The sequence below is a fragment of the Capsicum annuum genome, chromosome 4 (genome assembly GCF_002878395.1).
Source record: "Capsicum annuum cultivar UCD-10X-F1 chromosome 4, UCD10Xv1.1, whole genome shotgun sequence".
Taxonomy (NCBI): domain Eukaryota; kingdom Viridiplantae; phylum Streptophyta; class Magnoliopsida; order Solanales; family Solanaceae; genus Capsicum; species Capsicum annuum.
Genome location: NC_061114.1, coordinates 162061978 through 162083535, shown reverse-complemented (window position 1 = coordinate 162083535; position 21558 = coordinate 162061978). Strand labels below are relative to the sequence as shown.

The 21558-nt window shown below is 35.4% G+C and overlaps 1 non-coding gene across 1 annotated transcript; it reads right to left on the bottom strand.

Annotated features, from left to right (window-relative positions):
* Positions 1-866: 866 nt before the first annotated feature.
* On the bottom strand, positions 867-975 carry LOC124898249. The gene has a single exon (XR_007055225.1). It is a non-coding gene; the product is annotated as a small nucleolar RNA R71 (small nucleolar RNA).
* Positions 976-21558: the final 20583 nt, after the last annotated feature.

The following is a 21558-nucleotide window of genomic DNA, read 5'->3' as shown; positions in this document are numbered from 1 at the left end:
TATTTTTACTTGAAACTTCATAGTCATCTTGATACTTTAAAACACTTAATACATTCTTATAAAAAACTAAAGCTGGTTGAATTTCTAGTTATGTAGTCATCGTTGGTATGATATTTGACTATCTTAGTCACTATATTACTTGTATGATCGCGTCCAGTTGCATGTGCGTTAGACCGCAACAAGTTTTTGGCATCATTGCTGAGGACTCATATAATTAGTAATTTTCTAAATTTTTGGTTTTTGATAATAAGTTTAAGTGTTAACAACTTGATCTTAGTAGATGACTTTTACAGGATTAGCAAAGTATCAGAAAGGCAAGAGATAGAGAGCTGGTAGAGCCTTATATGGAACCAAAACAGGTATTTTATAAGAGGTGAAGAGCTCACTATCAAGTTTAGCAAGTTTAAATAGTAGAGAAAAGAGATCCTAATCTCATTGATCCAATAGATCCAAATACGGCACATTTCCCAACTCAGGTGATTCCAGCTGCTCCTGTTTTAGCAAAAGACAGACCTGTTCATGAAGTGGCAATCCCACTATGAACCATGCTACTAATTGCATCCACAAGCCAGAGATAGGTGGACAATTTGAATTGAAGTAGAATATGGTACAACTGTTCTGTTCGAGTGGATGATTTGTAGGGTTCTCACATGAAGATCCACAACAGTACATACAGACTTTCTTGGAAATCAGTGATAGTTATATTCCTATTGGGGTATCTACTAATTAAGTTAGACTAACGCTCTTCCCTTTTTTTTAATTGAGGAAGCAAAGAGGTGGTTATATGCTGAATTACTTAACTTCATCACTTCCTAGGATGATCTGGCTCAAAAATTCCTTATGAGATTCTTTCTATCAGGAAAGACAACTTGAGAAGTGAGATTTTGAGTTTCAGGCAGAAAAAAGAGAAAATCTTTACTACGCTTGGAAAAGATTTAAGGGTATGCTTAGAAATTGACCTCACCACCATCAGTCTAATGATGTACTGGTTCATACTTTCATTAAGGTTCTTGATCCCAACATCAAAATTCTCTTAGATTCAGCAGTAGGTGGGCAAGCTCTTGAGAAAACTTATAATGAATTATATACACTACCGAATCAGATTTCACAAGGGAATCCTGAGTGACATGCTAGCTTAAGGACTGTTCCTAAGAAAGTTGCAAGTGTGTTGGAGGTAGATTGGTTCAATACTTTATCAGCTCAACTTGCTGCACTATAAAATTAGATAAATAATCAGTTCAACAGTATGAAGTTGGGGGCTACAGAGCTGGTAGCAACAACTAATGTAGTTTAATAGGCGAATGGTTGGTATGAGATTTATGGAAGCAGTGAGTATGCATTGGAGGCTTGTGCGGTTAATCCAGATTCTATCAATTATATAAGGGATGCTAATCACCAAGGGCAACAAAACTATGGTAACACTTATAATTTGAGTTAGAGGAATCACCCAATTTCTCATGGGGTTGAAATCTGGCATAAAATCATAATTAGTATAGGGGCCAGCACAACAGAATAAACAACAGCAAGTTCAGAGTAATCAAGCGATGACTCAAATGAGAAATATAGAAGAGATGTTGAAACAACTTATGATACTTAAGCATAGTTGGTAGAAGATGTGAAGAGTCAACAGTTGATTATAAAGAATTTAGAGATGCAAATTAGTCAGATTGCAGGAGTGCAAAACACTAGACCTCAAGGAGGTCTACTTAGTGATACTGTGGCAAATCCAAAATAGGTAAGTGCATTAACTACTCGGAGCTATTTGTAACTAAAAGAGTTGGAACATGAGAAAGTAAATCCCAAGGTTACTGATGGTGACATTGAAAAGAAAGAGGATAAAATGGTTGATGAAAAAACTGCAAGTAATGAAGCCAAAGTAAAGAAGAAGACTCTACCTCTACCCTTTCCCTAAAGGCTATGGACTCACCAAGATGAGACTAGTTACAGGAAGTTTTTAGAGTTTTTGAAGTAGGTTCATATCAATCTCCGTCTTGTTGATATTTTGCAAAGTGTTCCAAAGTATGAAAAGTATGTGAAAGAGAATGGAAAATAAAAGCCATCCGATTGAATATGCTACAGTAACACTTACTAAGGAGTGCACATCAAAGGTTCAGAATAAATTTCCCACAAAGCTGAAAGATCCAGGTTGTTTTACTTTATAGATCATCATTGAACAAGACATCAATGCTTAGGGGTTATGTGATTTAGGGGCAAATATCAATCTCATGCCTATATCTTGGTTCTAAAAGATGGGTATTGGGTGTCCCAAACCCATGACCATTATTTTACAGTTAGCCGATAGGTCTCTTACTAGGACTGACAGTATCATTGAAGATGTATTAGTGTAAGTGATATCACTTATTTTCCCAATGGATTTTCTTATTCTTGATTTTAATGCCGGTCCAACCATTCCATTTATTTGGGATGTCTATTCTTAGCAACTGGGAAATTTCTTATTGATGTAGCTGTAGGGAAGATGACTATGAAAGCTCATGATAAGGTAGAGATTTTTGATGTGTACAAGGCAATGAAGTTGCCTGCTACATATAAAGAATTGTCTGCAATAATAGTTGTAGATCTTGAGCTTGAGCTCCATCATCTATTGTCTAATGACCCCCTTGAGCGAGTTTTGATGGGGCATGATCTTTATGGTGATGTTGAGGCACTTGAAATGGTGAAAATTATGGATTTGACATTGATTGACACTAAAATTACAAATTTTTAGCCATTGAATAGATTGATTCGACCATATCCTAAGGTGTTCATTGATAAAGAGCCTAAACTAGAGCTCAAGGCTCTTTCTTCTCATTTAAAATATTCTTTACTTGGTGAGGATGATACTTTACCTATGATTTTTTCTGCAAGTTTGTATGATGTAGAGGTAAGAGAGGCATTGATAATATTGAGAAAAAGGAAGAGATCATGCGGATGGCAGATATCGGATTTCATAGGAATCAATCCCACTTTCTGTATGCATAAAATATACATGGAAGAGGGATACAAATCAAGTGCTCAACACCAATAAAGACTAAATTTGGTGATGAAAGAAATGGTTAGAAAAGAAGTCATTAAGTGGCTTGATGATTGGATTATCTATCCCATATCTAATAGTAAATAAGTAAGTCTATTCACAGTGTCCCCAAGAAAGGTGAGATGACTGTTGTTAATAACGAAGATAATGAGATAATTCCAACTCGCATAATGACTGGGTGAATGATCTGCATAGATTATAAAAAGTTGAATGATGACATAAAGAAGGATAACTATCCCATTCCATTTATTGATTAGATATTGTATAGATCGGCGGGACATGAGTACTACTACTTTTTGGATGGGTATTTTGGGCATAACTAGATAACAATAGTATATGAGAACTAGGAGAAGACCACCTTCACCTACCCATATGGTACTGATGCATTTAGATGAATTCCCTTCGATCTTTGTAACGCATCAGTGACGTTATAGAGATGCATGATGGCTATCTTTTTTGATATGGTGGAAGACTTTGTCGAGGTATTTATAGATGATTTTTCCATTTTTTGTAATTCATTTGACATATGCTTGTAGAATTTGGATAAGGTCCTGAACCTCTGTGAAGAGACCAACCTTATATTAAACTGGGAGAAGTTCCACTTTTTGGTTAAGGAGGTTATCATCCTTGGTCATAATGTGTCATATAGAGGACTTACGGTAGACAAAGCTAAGGTAAAAATTGTAGAAAAGCTCTCATATATGGTGTCGGTAAAAGGGGTAAGAAATTTTCTTGGACACACAGGATTTTACAGATGGTTTATCAAAGACTTCTCAAAGTTAACAGGTCCAATATAGAAGTTGTTGGAAAAAGAGGCCAAGTTTGACTTTGGGACTGACTGTCAGAAAGCATTTGAACTCTGAAGAAGAAATTGGTGGAGTCACCCATTCTAATTCCTCCCGATTGGGCATTACCATTCGAGCTAATGTGTGATGAGAGTGATATGGCTATTGGAGTAGTATAGGGGGAACATAAATATAAGGTATTTCACTCTATCTATTATGCAAAAAAAATCTTAGATGCAACCCAGATGAATTATATAGTCACCAAAAAGGAAATGCTATCCCTTGTGTACGTATTTGATAAATTTAGATTATACTTGGTGGGTACTAAGGATATTGTTCATACAGACTATGATACAATCAAGTATTTGTTCAATAAGAAGGATGTGAAGCCAATGTTGATTAGTTGGATTCTTTTGCTCCAAGAGTTTGATCTAGAAATTCGTGATAAAAAGGGAGCTGAAAATCAAGTGGCGGATCATCTTTCGAGACTTGAGATTCATGATTATGTAGCTGATGACACATTTTGTATTCAAGAGGATTTTCCTGATGAGAACCTATTGGCAGTGGATATAGCTGAATTTCCATGGTATGCTGACATACTAAACTTATTAGTAGCTGGTGTCTATCATCCAAAGACCATTAGTCAACAAAATAAGAAGCTTTTCTATGCTTTTCATGCGTAAGTATGGGATGAAACATTTCTCTTTAAGCAGGGTGCTTATCAAATAATGAGAAGATGTGTTTCAGAAGCTGAATCTATAAAGATACTTAAAATTTGTCATTTGGTGCCTTATTGAGGTCATCATGGTGGAGAAAGGACAACTCAAAAGGTATTGCAGTATGTTTTTTTCTAGCCCACACTATTTAAAGATACTATGAATTATGTTTGAAGTAGTGCTAGAGAATAGCAAAATATAGAGGCATAATGAAATTCCCTTGAATAATATTCTGGAAGTGGAGATCTTTGACATATGGGGAATAGACTTCATGGGGCCATTTCCACCATCTCATGGAAATTTGTACATTCTGGTGGTTATTCATCTAAATAGGTGAAAGCTTCTAATCTCCCCATAAATGATGCAAGAGTTGTGATGAAGTTTGTTAAGAAGCAGATTTTCTCTCGTTTTGGCACATCAAGAGTGGTTATCAGTGATGGAGGTACACATTTTGTGAACACTTGGTTTAAATTTTTTTTTAGCTAAATATGGTGTTAGGTACAAGGTGGACACAACGTATCATCCACAAAAAAGTGTCCAAATGGAGGTGTCTAAGCGTGATATCAAGTAGATATTATAGAAAATAGTCAATGGACAGCGTAAGGATTGGTCGAAGAAGCTGGATGATGCACTATGGGCGTATAGGACAGCCTATAAAATGCCCATTGGGACCTCTTCTTATTGTTTGGTATATGGAAAACCTTTCCATTTGCTTGTGGAGTTTGAGTATTTGGGCAGTGAAAAAAATTAAATCTCAATATAAAGGCTGCTAGAGAGAAGAGATTGCTAAAACCAAATAAACTTGATAAGTTTCGCTTACATGCCTATGAGAATGCGAAATTGTATAAATAAAAGACCAATAGATGGCGTGATAAGCATATTTGAATTGATATTTTGAGTTAGGAAAACTTGTTTTTCTAATCAATTCTAGATTGAGGTTGTTTCCAGGTAAGCTGATGTTGGGTGTATTTATGCACCTTAGTGTTGCTATCTTAGCTTATTTAGCCTTAGTTTGAGGACAATTTTTGTGATTTATGCGTTGATGTTGATATAAATAAGCATTTAAGTGTTAAAGGATGTTATTACACTATTTAAAAGTGTTTTCAAATAAGTTTGGGTTTAATTGGATCATTTAGAGTCTAGACGAGAAATTAGTTTTACTAACTTGAGCTAAGTGTTGTTATAGTATATGGCAATAGATTCTAATGTGTTAAATGAGTTCCTAAGTTTATTATTGAGTATTTATATGTTGAAAAAATTGTTTTTAATATGAAAATTTCAATTGTATTAAGTCAAGAGTCAGAACAACAAGTTGAAGATCAATGTGGACTAGCTTAGTCCTAACTCATGTTTTTAGTCTATCGTTGTGGATATCGTGTTGCTTCGAGATATAATATTTAGTGTTTGATCATGTATAATTATTGGTGAGTTGATTGTGATGATATTTTGATGAAACATAAGCTGGAAACCAAAGGAAAATATCACCAAAAGGCAAGGGATGGAAAAGGAAAGCAAAAGACTTAGTTGAATTTTGAGAGGCTAATTCCAGTGAGGTGCCGCAAATTGGACGCGACCCGGACCACTTGCACGTGAAATAAACCATGATGAATGTTTATTTCCACAATAAATATGCCATTATGCATTGGTATTTCCACATGAAATGCAACGCGACGCACCACATATTCCCTACACTGCTTAGAGACTACTACTATATATAGGACAACTTGTACACATTATAATCAACTTTTGAACGTCTTTGTAGATTAAGGAAGCTACATCAAATCATATTTTAGGTTTTATTATTATTTATTTCACTTTTTAATAGATCATAACATGTATTCAACTAGTTTGATTACAGTTATGACGATTAGTGGCTAAACACCCCCTTTCCGGGGTAAAAGCTAAGAACATGAATTCTATTGCTTTTAATTAATTTTGTTTGGATTTCTTATCATATTTGTTTTTTTGTTTATCCTTGTTTTAACTATTTTAAGGATTCACGATCCTTAGAATACATATATTGTCAACCTTGTGATCTCAGGAAAGTGAATAGGAAGATAGAACGTGGGATAAATAAAACAAGGTTCTTATTCCTTTATGAAATAAGGAATTTGAATTAGATCTAGGATAGGGATATACCTAGAAGCCTTTTTTGGTTCACTTGTAGGATGATAGCTTTATTCACTTAATTGGATTATTACATTCCCGCTCAATGATGTAGTTGTAATGTCCAAGTTAGGTAGATGATCAGAGGTCAAGAGGCCATGATCATGCAGTAAATCCTACGAACCAATAACCAAGATAAGTGATCCAAATAATGTAGTTCAATAGCGTAGTATGATTGTTCATAATAATTTAAACCCGGGTTTTAATCCATTGATTGTTCAAAGTCTTCACTTTACCACATTATTTTAGTTTACTTTTAATTATAAACTTTCAAAACTCTTTTGATTACTGTGTATCAATTTAATCTTAATTTTTAATTGAAATTGAATAGTTGTTTAACATTAGTCCCTGTGGGATCGATACTTGACTTTTATAAGGCCACTTTACTACTTGGTCAGACCACGTACACTTGCGTGTGCGCTTGAACGCTGTCATAAGCTGAGGTCCAAGTGGTCTGGGCCATTTGAAGTTGTGAGAATGACTTCTCATGGAGCTGTTGAATTGTGGAATAAGGAAAAAAGCAACAAATTCATGGTGAATGGATAGAGCGTGAAGCATTATTGGGGAGATCATGGGGATCAACATAATATGTCCATCACCTTTGCAGAAAAATAAAGTTGAGTTGGTCCGTGCCATAACAATAACTAAGGCACTACGTGGGAGGCAACCCATGACTGTAATATAATAGTGTAGGTTATTTCTTAGTGGTTTGAAGAAAAAAAAGAAAAAATAATATAGAAAAGAAATGGAAAATACAAAAAGATGTGTCGTCCCACGACCAAAACTAAGGAGCTGAGTGAGAGGCAACGCACTTTTTCTTACATTAGTTTGTTGTTTTGGTTTAGTGTGCAGGAGTGAGAAGCTCAGTAACATGAGATTGAATGAGAAGTTAGTGGAATTTTTGTCAAAGGAAAGCTCTCAGGTACGTAAATTGTGCACTAAGGTGGTGTATGAGGATGGGAAGCAAAATGGGGGAAAAAATATCCCCCAAAAATGCAATTTCCAGTATGTGTGCGCGATAGGCCCGTGATGCGAGTCCCAATTCAGTGAAATAGCATGAGTGACGCAGAGCCTAATTCGGTGAAATAAAAGGGGAAACTTGGAGGCTAGCTCGTGCTTTAAGACCAGCGACACAGAGGCTTCTACTGGCCTCTTAAGTTTATGTTTTAATAATGACAAACTCACAAGTGTATCTTTGTAGCTAGTATTAATGAAAATATAAAGGAAGCCGACTCTAGAAATAGAAGGACCTCAAGAATGAAAATAAAACATCCACAGTATCCAAACAAAAGTAATCATGATAAGACAAATGGAAGGAGCATCATAGTCCCGAATATTAATGAGAATCAAATCACAATATCTCGCCAAATATATGGAGGACCTCAGCATGTCAAGCAGATCAATCAAGAATCACAAAAATCCCCAGATTCACGGTAGACCGAATCAATCAAGAAGAGAAGATCACAAGTACATTGGCAAGGTAATCAATCTCTACAAAATCAAAAAGGAAATATAGATCACAAACACATCTGATATGGACATGATTTATAGCCGTATATGGACATATCTAATATGAACATTATACACTACTACATTCCTCAATCAAGGAATCAATTCACATCGTTTATTGAGAAGAAATATCTTAGGTTTCCTTATGAAGAGCAGCAACCAAAGACTATAAAAGAAGACGACTGAATATAGACACTCATTACACAACTTCAAGCAGAAACTTCAAAGTGTCTCAATTTAGTATAACAAGGCTTTGTAACTGTAGTTTACAATTGTTATATAAAGAGTAGGATCGAGTCAACTTTGTAACATCAACTGAAGCTGTGTCCCAAGATCTAAAGAGAATAATAAGTCTTCAGAACTTGTTTTCTATCATTGTACTCGAACCAAACTTTCAACGATCTAACAAAATCTTGAAACCCAAAGGGACTGGACGTAGGCATTTGATTGGTGTGCCAAACCAAGATAAATCTTTGTGTTGTTTACTTTATTTTTTATTGTTTACGTTCTTAATTGTTTAAGTTTAATAAGTTTGTAAAATGTTTTGGCTTGCAGGTGAGTCGACTATGAGGAGTCAGTAGCCGACTCACAGAAGAATATCTCAATTTAACCCTTTTGAATTTCAATTAGTATCAGAGTAGGTCTCATAGATAACATTGCCTAATCGCAAGTGAGCAAAGATCAAATAGCCAATTATCAAATTCCCAGTGCTCTTCTCCAGGATGGTCACTCCTCCACATGACAACTATACTTTAATGGACAACACTATTCTTACTAGAAGTATAGATTTGCTATCTTAGTCCAATTAAATGACTATCAAGCTTGGGTTGTTATCAAAAAGGGTCCAAAGCCAATTCCAGGACTCAAGAAAAAGCAAACGGACAAGGATAAAGAATCCAACACTACTGACATGGAAGATCGGAAAACTTTGACATTACCAAAGAGCAATAGGAGGCAATCCAAACTAATGCACGTGCCATAATGTTACTTTTGTGTGTAGTTAGCGGAGAGGAATATGACAAGATTTCAACATGTGAAACTGGAAAACAGACGTGGGACAAACTAGAGGTAACCTACGCAGGAACATCCAAGGTCAAGAAATAAAATATTACTGCCCTGGTCAATGAGTATGGGTTGTTCAGAATGGAGGAAAATGAGGACATTGAAATAATGTTCACCAAATTTAGCAAAATTGGGTGCGAGCTGAAGTCACTGGGGATGATCTATCCTCATATGTTGTAAGCCAGAATCTAGTCCGAAGTCTCCTAAAGACTTGGGAAACCAAGGCTTCCATTTTGAACGATGGAGACCTTCACAACATGACATATAATGAATGCGGGTAAGCTTATTGCATATGAGAAAAATTATATCAACAGGTTTCATAAGGATGAAAAAAAAATAGTAGCCTTTAATTCTACTCCAACTGGAGAGGAGGACATTCTGGAAAATTCTAATAGCGAAGGATGGCCCTCATCAACCGTGAGGTAAGGAAGATCATGAGACAGAGACATCAAATATCACAGGAAGGAAAGAATAATGACTCCATTAGAAATAATGATATCTATTACTACTGTGGAAAGCCTGGACAGTTCAAACAAAATGGTCCAAAATTGAGTCAACAATCGACCGGAAATAATCAAAATTTTGGGGCCTGGAGCAAAGAAGATAAAATTAAAGAAGAAATAGAGGCTGTAGATATGTGCTTTATGGAAATAGATAGATTTAGTGAGGTAAGATCACCTAACTGTCATAATTGTAGTACACTTGAGTGTAATTTGGATATGCTAGCCGATGAACTTCAAAAATTTATAGATGAATATAATAAGTTTTCTTAATAAAAGAAAATTTTTGAAGTTTGATTTAAACAAAAACTCCTAGAAGAACGATGAAATTGGCTAAAAGAAATTGAGGCATGCCAAGTTGAAAATAACTTACTTTATGAAGAGCTTGATGACGCAAAAACCAAATTAAACAATCATAAAAGGTCCCTAAGCCATAGTTTTGTAGGAGCAAACTCTTTAAAAAGGAATCTGAGTTTCTTCTCAGGGTCGTTTAAATTAGCTAAGACCTCTTTTTCCTTTTGAGAACCCATTTTATTTACTTGTGGATAGAGGGGGAACAAATCCTACAACTACAGGAATAAGCCTAAAAGTGTATGGGTTCGGAAGCCTAAGGAAAGTATATTTAACCCGAAAGGACCCAAGACCACTTGGGTACCTAAACAAAATTAATCTTTTTATTTTACAGGAACAGATCCACAAGAGCTACAAAAAAGTAATGTAGATCATTTACAATGGATGTTCTAGACATATGACTGGAAAAAAGGAGAAATTTTCTTCCCTAAAAAAAGTAGATGGGGGATCAGTCAGATTCAATGACAATGCCAGAGTCAACGTTATTAGAGTCTGCTCAGTAAGACTTAACTTATCATGTGAATTCACTGAAGTATACCTAGTAACCAATCTCAAACACAACCTACCTAGCATCAATCAACTATGTGACGCCGAGTTTGGAGTCCTCTTCAAAGCTGAAAGCTGCTCAATCAAATATGATAAAAGAAATATCTCCCTTATCGGTGCATGCGTTAATAACATTTATGTTTTAAATAGTCCTGAATTTGCCACCTTAACCTACCTCACTGTGCAATCCAATAATACTTGGTTGTGACACAGAAAGCTCGGGCATGCTAGTATGCACATTATTGAGAAACTGTCTAGGCTTGATTTGGTGAAAAGTCTGCCAAAACTCAAGTTTGACAATGATAACATTGGTGATGCCTGCCAACTGGGTAAATAGACTAGAAAATCTTTCAAAGCCAAGGATATTGTCTCTACTACCAGGCCTCTCCAAATAATACACATGGATCTGTTTGGTCTGAGCAAAACTACAAGCATTGGTGGAAAAAGATATGTTTTTATCATAGTTGATGATTACTCATGATTTACTTGGGTTGTGTTTCTTGCACATAAACATGAAGCTTTCACAAATTTTGAGATTTCTTGTAGAAAAATACAGAGAGAAGTCGGGCACTTGATCACCTATATTCATAGTGATCATGGAGGATAATTTGAAAATAAGGCATTTGAAGAGTATTATTCTCAAAATGGATACTCTTAGAACTTCTCTTCACCGCAATCTCCTGGACAAAATGGTGTAGTGGAATGAAAGAACTAACCCCTATAGGAAACTGCCAGAACAATATTGTTAGAGCACAATCTCCCAGATCACTTTTCAGCAGAAATAGTTAGTACAACATTTCATATCATCAACATGTATTTGATTAGAAAAATTTTGAAGAAAACATCTTATGAACTATGGAGAGAAAAGAAGCCCAACATCGGCTACTTCCTTCTCTTTTGCTGCAAATGCTTTATTCACAATAATGGTAAGAATACCTTAGGAAAATTTGATCTACAAAGTGACGAAGGTATGTTCCTCAGGTACTCTCTCACTAGTTGTGCTTACAGGGCTTTTAATAAAAGAACTTTAGTTATTGAGGAATCTATGCACATTGTATTTGACGAATCTAACCACCTCACTACGAGTATAAGTATTGATGAAGAATATGTGAGTAATATACAAATTAGAGAAAATCTTAGTACAACTCCAAAGCCCTCCCAAGATAAGTCGACTACATCCTCAACAGAGTCAATTCCTATAACAGAAATATGAAGGCCAATCATTCCAAAAGAATTAAAGCAGGATGGCAACCATCCAAATAAACTCATCATAAAAAATCTACAAGATAAAGTGCAAACCAGAGCATCATTAAGGATACTAGCATCTATTGCCCTCCTATCCCAATTCAAACCGAAGAAAATTGATGAAGTTCTCAATAATGAATCATGAGTTGAAGCTATGAAGGAAGAACTAGAACAATTTATACGAAATCAAGTTTGGACACTAGTTGAAAGACCAAGAAACTGCTCAATAATCAAAACCAGATGGGTCTATAAAAATAAGGTAAATGAAGAAGGTAAATTTATCAAAAATAAAGTCAAGGTCGTAGCTCAAGGCTACTCTTAGAAGGAAGGTATTGATTATGATAAAACCTTTTCCCCTATTTCTAAGTTAGAGTCAATACAAATTTTACTATCTTTTGCTACTTTTAAATATTTTAAATTATATCAAATGGACATAAAAAGTGCTTTCTTACATGGCTTTATTCATTAGGAAGTTTTCGTAAAACAACCCCTTGGATTTGAAGATCCTTCATTTCCAAATTATGTTTTCAAGTTATCGAAAGAACTCTACGACCTCAAACAAGCCCCAAAAGGTTAGTATGAGAAACTGAGTACTTTTTTACTAAATAACAATTTTTAAAGGGGTAAAATTGACACAACGTTGTTCATTCAATATCCTAATTCAAATCTCCTCATTATGAAAATTTACGTTGATGATATCATTTTCGGTAGTTCTAACATTTCTATGTGCGAGAATTTTACAAATTTGATGAAAAGAGAATTCAAAATGTGTCTTATGGGCCAGCTCACATTCGTTTTGGGACTACAAATTAACAAACTCCCAAGGGAACCTTTATTAGTCAATCCAAATACATGAAGGAACTCATCAAAAAGTTTGGAATGGAGAAGGGAAAGACCTATGGAACACACATGAGTCCATCCATAAATATTGGTTCAGACTTAGCCGGAAAGAACGTTGATGAAAAGATGCACCATGGGATGATCAGATATCTACTCTACTTAACTGTAAGTCATCCAGATATTTTGTTCAGTGTGTGTAAATGCACCAGATTCCAGTCAACTCCTAAGGAATCTCATCTCACTGCCGTCAAATGGGCCATATGATATCTAATAGGAACATAAGACCTTGCTCTATGGTATACCTTTTCTTCTCATTTTGATTTAATCAAATAATTATATGCTGATTTTGCAGAAGACAAAAGTGACAGAAAAAACACCAGCAAAATATGTCAAATTCTTAGTGATGCTCTTATCTCTTGCCATAGCTAGAAATAGAATTCTATTGCTATCTCGACCACAGAAGATGAATACATAGTTGTCAGAAGCTGTGGCACTTAAATCATATGGATTATGCACCAACTTCTTAATTTTGACTTATCTTTTGAATCAATTCCCATTATACGTGATAACACTAGGGCCATTAACCTATCTAAGTATATTGTGCATCACAGGACTAAGCATATTGATTTGAAGCATTATTTAATTCGAGATCATATTGAGAATAATGAATTTTGACTAAACTTTGTTGACTCTGAAAATCAACTAGCAGATATCTTTACCAAACCTCTGCTAGAAGAAAGATTTTGCTCTCTACGAAAAAGGCTTGGTATTATTAGCATTCATGATATTTAGAAAACCTTTTATCTATGCATTTCACTGTCTACATATTGCCTGTGTATTGTTTCTTTTTTATTATGTCAAAGAGGGAGAAGGACAGATATATTAGAGTAGCCTACTAGTCAGGGAGAGCAGAATAAGCTGATACTTACACAAGTCAGGAGGAGCAAGCTGACAAACAGGGAAGTTAATTGATGTTTACTTTTGTTGTCATTATCAAAAAGGGAAGTTAACTGATGTTTACTTTATGCTTAAATAATGAAAAACTCACAAGTGTATCTTTGGAGCTAGTAAAAATGGAAAGATAAAGGAATCTGGCTCCAAAAATAGAAGGACCTCATGAATGGAAAGACATCCATGATATCCAAATAAAAAGTAATCATAAGAAGATAAATGGAAAGAGCATCATAGTCCTAAATATTTTAGAAAATTGAATCATAATATCTTGACAAAGATATGGACGACCTCGGCATGGAAAGCAGATCAATCCCCAAATTCACGGCACACTGAATCAATCAAGAAGAGAAGATCAAAGTACATTGTTAAGGAAATCAATCTCTATAAAATCAAAAAGGAAATATAGATCAAAAACATATCTGATATGGACGTGATTCATAGTCGTATATGGATATTATGCCCGGCTACATTCCTCAATCAAAAAATCGATTAACGTCCTTGGCTGAGAATAAATCTCTTGGGTTTCCTTATAAAGAGCAACAACCAAAGACTATAAAAGAAGAAGACCGAATATAGACACTCTTTACGCAACTTCAAGCAGAAACTTCAGAGTGTCACAATCTTAGTTTAATAAGGCTTTGTAACCGTAGCTTACAATTGTTATATAAAGAGTAGGATCGATTCCACTTTTTAATATCAACTGAAGTTGTGTCACAAGATCTAAAGAGCAAAATAAATCTTCAGAACTTATTTCTTATCAATGTACTCGAACCAAACTTTTAACGATCTAATGGAAACTTGAAACCCAAGGGGATTGGATGTAGGAACTTGATTGGTGTGTTGATTCAGGATAATTTTTTTTTGTAGTTTACTTTATGGTTTATTATTTATGTGATTAATTGTTTAAGTTAATCTGTTTGTGAAGTGTTTTGATCTGTAGGCGAGTCGACTATGAGGAGTCAATAGTTTACACACAAAAGAAAATCTCAATTTATCCCCTCTTGAATTTCAGCTTCCACGCACGCTATGTCCCAAGATGTGAACCCCATATCAATTTAGGTTAAAAATCTCAAAACAATGAAATATGTACACCTAAAGTTGTTCTGATAAAGTGATTTAGATTATCAATGCCAAAAGATTGAATGACGATCTAAATTAATGATTGCTTGATATCTGAGAAGTTGTGCTTATGCAAAATGTATATTAAATAGGGGAAGTGTGAGCTCCCTAGTTCTTGTACTTACACACATATACTAGCAACTAAGTGTGGGATGTCTTCAACAATTTCTTACACTTAGTGTTTGCTAATTCAAAATAGGTGCATTGTTTAGAATAATTGCTGAATATTGTGATTAACAGGTGATATGTCTAGTTTTCAACAAAAGGGTAAGACCTTAGATAGACCTTATGAGCTGGCATACAAAAGTAATAGGTAAACTGGTCATGTTCCCCGACCTCCGGCTATTCCATATGGGCAAGATAGGAGGTAAGATACTAAACGGGTTGTAGAGGATAGAAAGAAGTGGTATGCAAAGAACAACGAGTCTAAGTATTCTGAAGATCAATTCATTAATTAATCCAACCTATTAAGAGAATTTCCCAGCATGGTGCACCGAATAGAGGAGCTACATATGGACTTTTTATTTGAGCAACCTCATGAGTGTAACCTAAACCTTGTTAGAGAGTTTTATACAAATTGGGACCCATTAAAGAGGGACTCAAAGGTTAAGATATAAGGCCAAGTTCTATCATATTTTAGGCTATAAGGAAGGTGAGGTTCCATTAGTAGCGCATGTATGGCTTTGGAGGTTTGCTGATGAGGTTTCTGAGGGATCTTGGTGTAGAGGAAGAGGACCTCGATTATAGGCTGGTGTTGGACACTTGCCTAGTAGATATGTGCTGTACTTAGGGGATCACTGTGACTCATCGTACATTAGTAACTATGCCTAAGCATCAAACTCAGAATGACGAGATCACAGCCCAAACGCATGGGCTACAGCTACTATAGTTAGGGATAGGTAGATACCCAGCTACACAATAGGAGATTCAAGATGTTGAGCTTGACTATCCTCTTAGTCATCATGCTAGGATCATACTGTGGATTGGCCTAGAAATTATAGAGCCAGTAGATGATGATGTGCCAACTAACGAAGAGCATCAGTTGCGTGATTTATATTTGGAGTCAGATGAAGAGGATGACAGTAATGACCCAAATTTGGGAGATGAGCTCTATAGTCTAGAGTCTAATGATGACATATATGAGATATGACCAGGGAGTTTCTCCCCACCTCATACTTGGTTTTCTTAGCAAGCACTGGGATAATGCTTTATTTTAAGTGTAGGGTGGTGGCATCTCATTTCTTGTACCGTTATTGTTTTATTATGTTGGATATTTTTTTTTGTTTTTGGGAAGACATTCATTCATTCTAACTATTCAAAACTATACTATCCATAATAGTTAGTATTGATAAGATTTGCTTAGTAGTAGGTAGTTTATTAGTTTTGTTGCTTAGTAGTTACTTTTGTGTAAAAGTAGGAGTAAAATTATGGTTTTTGCCCTCAAGGCAATTTTCAATAAGTTGTCATAATTAGGTACCCTCCTCTATTATAGATGGATGACGATCGTCTTAAGGGGAGTTAGTCATAGGAAATAAAGAAGTGAAAAGAACCGAACCATAACTTTAAGGAGAAATGCTTTATGTTGGTCCATGTGGTTGCTTGACTTGGAACATACTTGTTTTGAAATAGAAGCATGACATAAAATAAAAAAGATCCAGTTTTAGACACTTAATCTCAATAGGTGTAATTTTTGGTTTGTTGGCTTAAATCTAAATTTGACAAGTGCGATATCAAAAACCATAGGGATCCGACTTGAATCTAGCATACACCAAGAGTGAGAGAAGTTTTTAGTTATTCTACATGTATAGTGATATTTAGAACTTGCTCGGTGTGTTCACAAAGCAAAATAAAGGATGTTGGGTTTAGGAAATGATGTAGGCATTTTTATTGATAGATGTATTTTTAGACCTTGTTTACCTACTTGATTGAATAGTTTTTTTTATTGATAGCCATATTTTTAGACCTCGTTCCCCTTTGAGGTAAGGGGATTTGAAAAGAATAATCCTATGCTTATAGAAGTGAATTGACATGTTTTGGATAAAGAGTCATGATTGAATTATGTGTGCCCAACGCAAGTATTTTGCTTAGGTTGTGATGTTAAGCTTAATTGGGTATAGTGTTGCTTGGAGTTGTTCGAGGAAGAGTAAGATTCTAAGTGTGGCGTGGTGATATTGGGCGTATTTGTATGTCCAAGCACCAATATTCACCCATAATAGGACTTGTTCTATGAGCTAAAATTTGTTATTCTTACTGTGTTTGATGTGTAATTGCATGATTTAGATAATAGACATGATTAGTGATGCAGTGTTGATTTTTGATGAAATTGGACGCAATTGGATACATGATGGGAAGTGAGTAATGATTGAAGCTTTTAGATTGATTTTATGGACACAAGAAGAAGTGCATTGAGCTCGGAAATCATGCATTTAGAGGCGGAAATAATTAAAGAAGCAATGATGCTAGAGAGGGAATAGGCAGTGCGGCACGGAAGCTATTCCCTTGGACTGTGCTCCACGTCGCCCCTTGTAATTTTGGACTAAATGTAATTTCTAGTGAGGGTCTACGATAGCCCCGTGGCGCAGACCCTATTCCCTTGAACTAACCCACATGGTACGGATAACATTCCCATAAACTAACTGGCACAACGCAACTCTTATTCTCCCAGAGTAAGTCATGCGACACGATGATGGGTATTTAGTGGGCTAAAATTGTCCTACTATAGAAGGAATACTTAAATACAATTGAGACTACTTTGGAAACGTACATCAGAGGAAAAAAATACTAAAATTCTTCTCTTAGGGTTCTTTGAACTTCATAATTCCAAGATTACTTTTTTGTATGATTAATTATTCATGTTTGATGTTGAATTCGAACATGAGTGGCTAAACACCCTTGTTTTGGGGTTGAGGATGAAAACATAATTGCAATTTGATATTCTTTCTTGTAATTTATTGTTGAATTATCATATGGGTTATTCTTAATCTCTTATGCTTACTATTTTGATGAATGGCCACCATTAAAATACACCTATATTCTTATGTGAATTTAGGAAGAGATTTATAGGATAGAACAAAGAGTTTAAGGAGCAACGTTATTATTATTTTATAAAATAAGTGATTTGAATTAGCATCTAGGATAGAGATATGCGTAAAAGCCTTGTTTGATTCACTTGCAGGATGACAACTTAATGCGTCTAAATGTATTATTGCATCCCCGCTCAACGATGTAGTTGTTATGTACAGTTAGGAAGAAGATTAGAGGATCTGGAGGACATGATCATACTCTAAACCCTGGGAATCAATAACCTGATAATCAACTAAACTACAAGAAGAATAGAGATTTTTAAGAATGTTAAAAGTGTCTCAACCCTTGAATTCTCACTAGTAATGTTTACAACCTTGCTTATGTTGCTATTGTCACATATTGTTGTTTCTTTATTAATTATATTTTCACTTGAAACTTCACAATCATCTTGATACTTTGAAATACTTAATACATTATTGTTGAAAACTAAAGTTGGTTGAATTGCTAGTTATGTAGTCCTCGTAGGTGCAATATCCGATTATCTTATTCACTATATTACTTGTACGATCGCGTGTACTTGCATGCGCCTTAGACCGCAACATCTTACATATCTAACTCTATCAGATCCACCAATGTCTTCTTACCATAGATAGATACCACAAAACCCCTATAAACTCTTCTATCTATAACAAAATCACCCACTGGGGTAGACATAAAAAAGGGATCTAAAATACACTCAGGACCAAAACAAAAATAAATAGCCACATAAGGTTCACATAAAAAAGAGTAAACTCCAGATTAAGCAGATAATACACATCATGAAAAAAAAGTTTTAGCATAACAGTAACAACATTGGGTAATGCCTCAGATTCCTAGTAGGAGACAAGAGTATAAAGACAATTCTGACCAGTGCTGGTACTAGAAGTAGCACCCTTTAGTGTAGGAGCTGAAGAAGAAAAAACTTTAACTTTACTAGCCCCAATAGCAACACCACTGCAAGGATAGTTCCTTTGAATATGACTCTGCCGACCACATCAAAAACACTTATTCCTCACCTCATCACAAAAACCATGGTGCAACTGCCCACCAAATTTATAAGGAGGGTATGATGGAGCTGACTGTGCCCTACTATCCTGAGATTAGACACCTTGTGCCTTAAACCCACTGTTGGTTTGGAAGAGACGACCACCTGACAACTTAGGTTATGGAGCACTAGCCGTAGAATAAGAACTAGAATTTCACCACTTCTTCTTAGTCCACTTCCCACCATCTCTACCACTATTTTAATGACCTTCACCCTGCTCAGACTACCTAAACTTCTTACTTTTTCTTTCCCCTGCTTCTGCCTACTTTTTTTTCCTTCTCCACCATTGTATGTATACCAAAATTCTAGAAATATCCATGTTATTATTCAACATGATGGTCTTACACTCTAACACCAAGTCCTGAGACAAGAACAAAGTAAATTTCTTCATCTTAGCCCTCATAGAAGGCACCAACTCTAGAGCATAACAGGATAACTAATGAAACTTCAAGGCATACTCTTTCACAGATATTTTGCCTTATTTTAAGTTTATGAACTCTTTAGCCTTTGCCTTCCTCAACTCCTAAGGAAAGAAGAGATCCATAAAACCACTAGAGAACTCATCCCATAATGTCGGCTTGACATCATCACCCCTCAACTTCTCCCATTCCTCATACCACTGATATGCACATCCTTCAGCTGGTATTCGGTAAACTCAACACCCTCAAAGTTAGAAGCATCCATAACTCTAAAGATCTTTTCCATCTCATCAATAAATCTTTGAAGATCTTCCTCAACTTTGGAACCAGTGAAAGTCGGAGGACTAAAGCTCAAAAAATGGCCAACTCTAGTGACCCCAGAAAATGGTGAAATAGAAGCAACACATTCAGTCTGAGAGGCCATTAACTGGTTAAGAAAATGGATAGACTAGCAAAACTCAAAGTTGAGCACATCACCCTGAGGTGTTTAAAGAGGGCTAGAGGGAATAAATGGAACTCTAAAGGGACAATCAGAAGCGGTGAATCTAGACCAGGTCTGTACCCCATAGGCAGGATAAGTTCTATACATTGTCCTCAAGTGGGATAGACGAGCATCAAATCTTCTGGGAGGCATGATTTCAAATATAAATAAAAGAAAATTAGAGGAGATTCAAGGCTTTAGACTCTATAGCTTGAAATACAACAACAATAAAAGTAAACATTCCTAGATGTCTTGTAGACTCTTTCTTATAAGTGTGGTATGCTACACACCCATAAAAGAGACTCTACTTGTCATGACTTTGTGGACACCCACTTGACCATGAACCTAGGCTCTAATACCAATATTGTCAACACCCAAACCAAGGCCTGGCCGTAAAGGTTATCTCAAGTCTACCATGGAATCCAGACCAACCCCTTTGCTTAGTAAAACAAAATAAGATACACTAAAAGCGAATGAGTTTCGAATATATAACAAGATAGAATAATTACAAATCAAGAAATCTATCACCAGCGGAGGCTACCCCTAGTAGCGACAACAATGCTTATGGTTATGAGTGATCACAAGATAACCTATAAACTGGTACCTACTATGAGCACTAGATAAAATAGTAATATACATGTGCGAAAGATAAACTACTAAAGTAATATCAATCTAAATACTGAGAATAGGATTCAATCATAAGTCTGAAACATCTGATGAAATACTAAAGAACTAGATATAAATTTAAAACCAATAATAATACTAAAAGGACTGATAAACTGAATAATTGAATGTATAAAATCCTCTAACTAATTGAGGAGTTGATAGGATAAGCCCCCAACTAACTCTGACTGACTGAATATAAGAAATACTGAGATAACTGAATAAATATAATATGTCCTCGATGGATGAGGACTCATCACTATAGCTGCTAGATCATGTTGAGCTATCTGAAAGTGATCAGGAATCTGAGCCTCCAAATCGATGATATAAGACATCTTAGCGCAAAGAAGAGTATACGGTTAGTACTTTGAATGTATTGGTATATGAGATGAGGATTAGTTGAAATACATGGGTTACTATGCATATGAAATAAGGACTAACTGAATGACATAAAATAACTAAGCATGCATGCAAGAAAACTGTGATATCTGAGAATTCAAGACCAAGCATAAACATATTGCTGAAATAATTTGTAACTGAAAGACTGAAATCTGTATAACTGAATAATTGGGAATCTGTACACTTGGTCAAGCAAACATAAATTGAAAATACATTGAATACTATACTGAGTTCATGGGAGGTATCATCTAACCAACATTCCCAATCTAAGCTAATTGAGGTCTAATCTATATCCCCAATTTGAAGAGTGTCAGTACCGTACCATGGGTACTAACACTGGCTGTGTGGATCCACTAAACTGGTGTACCAAAGGACTAAGGAGTCACTATCAATTGGAAGGTGATCTAGTGAGATATTCGTCAACCCTAAACTGGTAGGTAGACATCTTAATAACCCTCAACTGATAGGTAGATGATCTAAGATTGATTTATGCACCTTAGTATTGTTATCTTAGCTTATTTATCCTTATTTGAGGATAACTTGTGTGATTTATGTTTTCATAATGGTATAAATAAGAATCTAAGTGTTCAAGTATGTACTTAAAAGGTTTAAAGGTGTTTTCAAACAAGTTTGAGTTTAAACTGATCATTTAGAGTCTAGACGA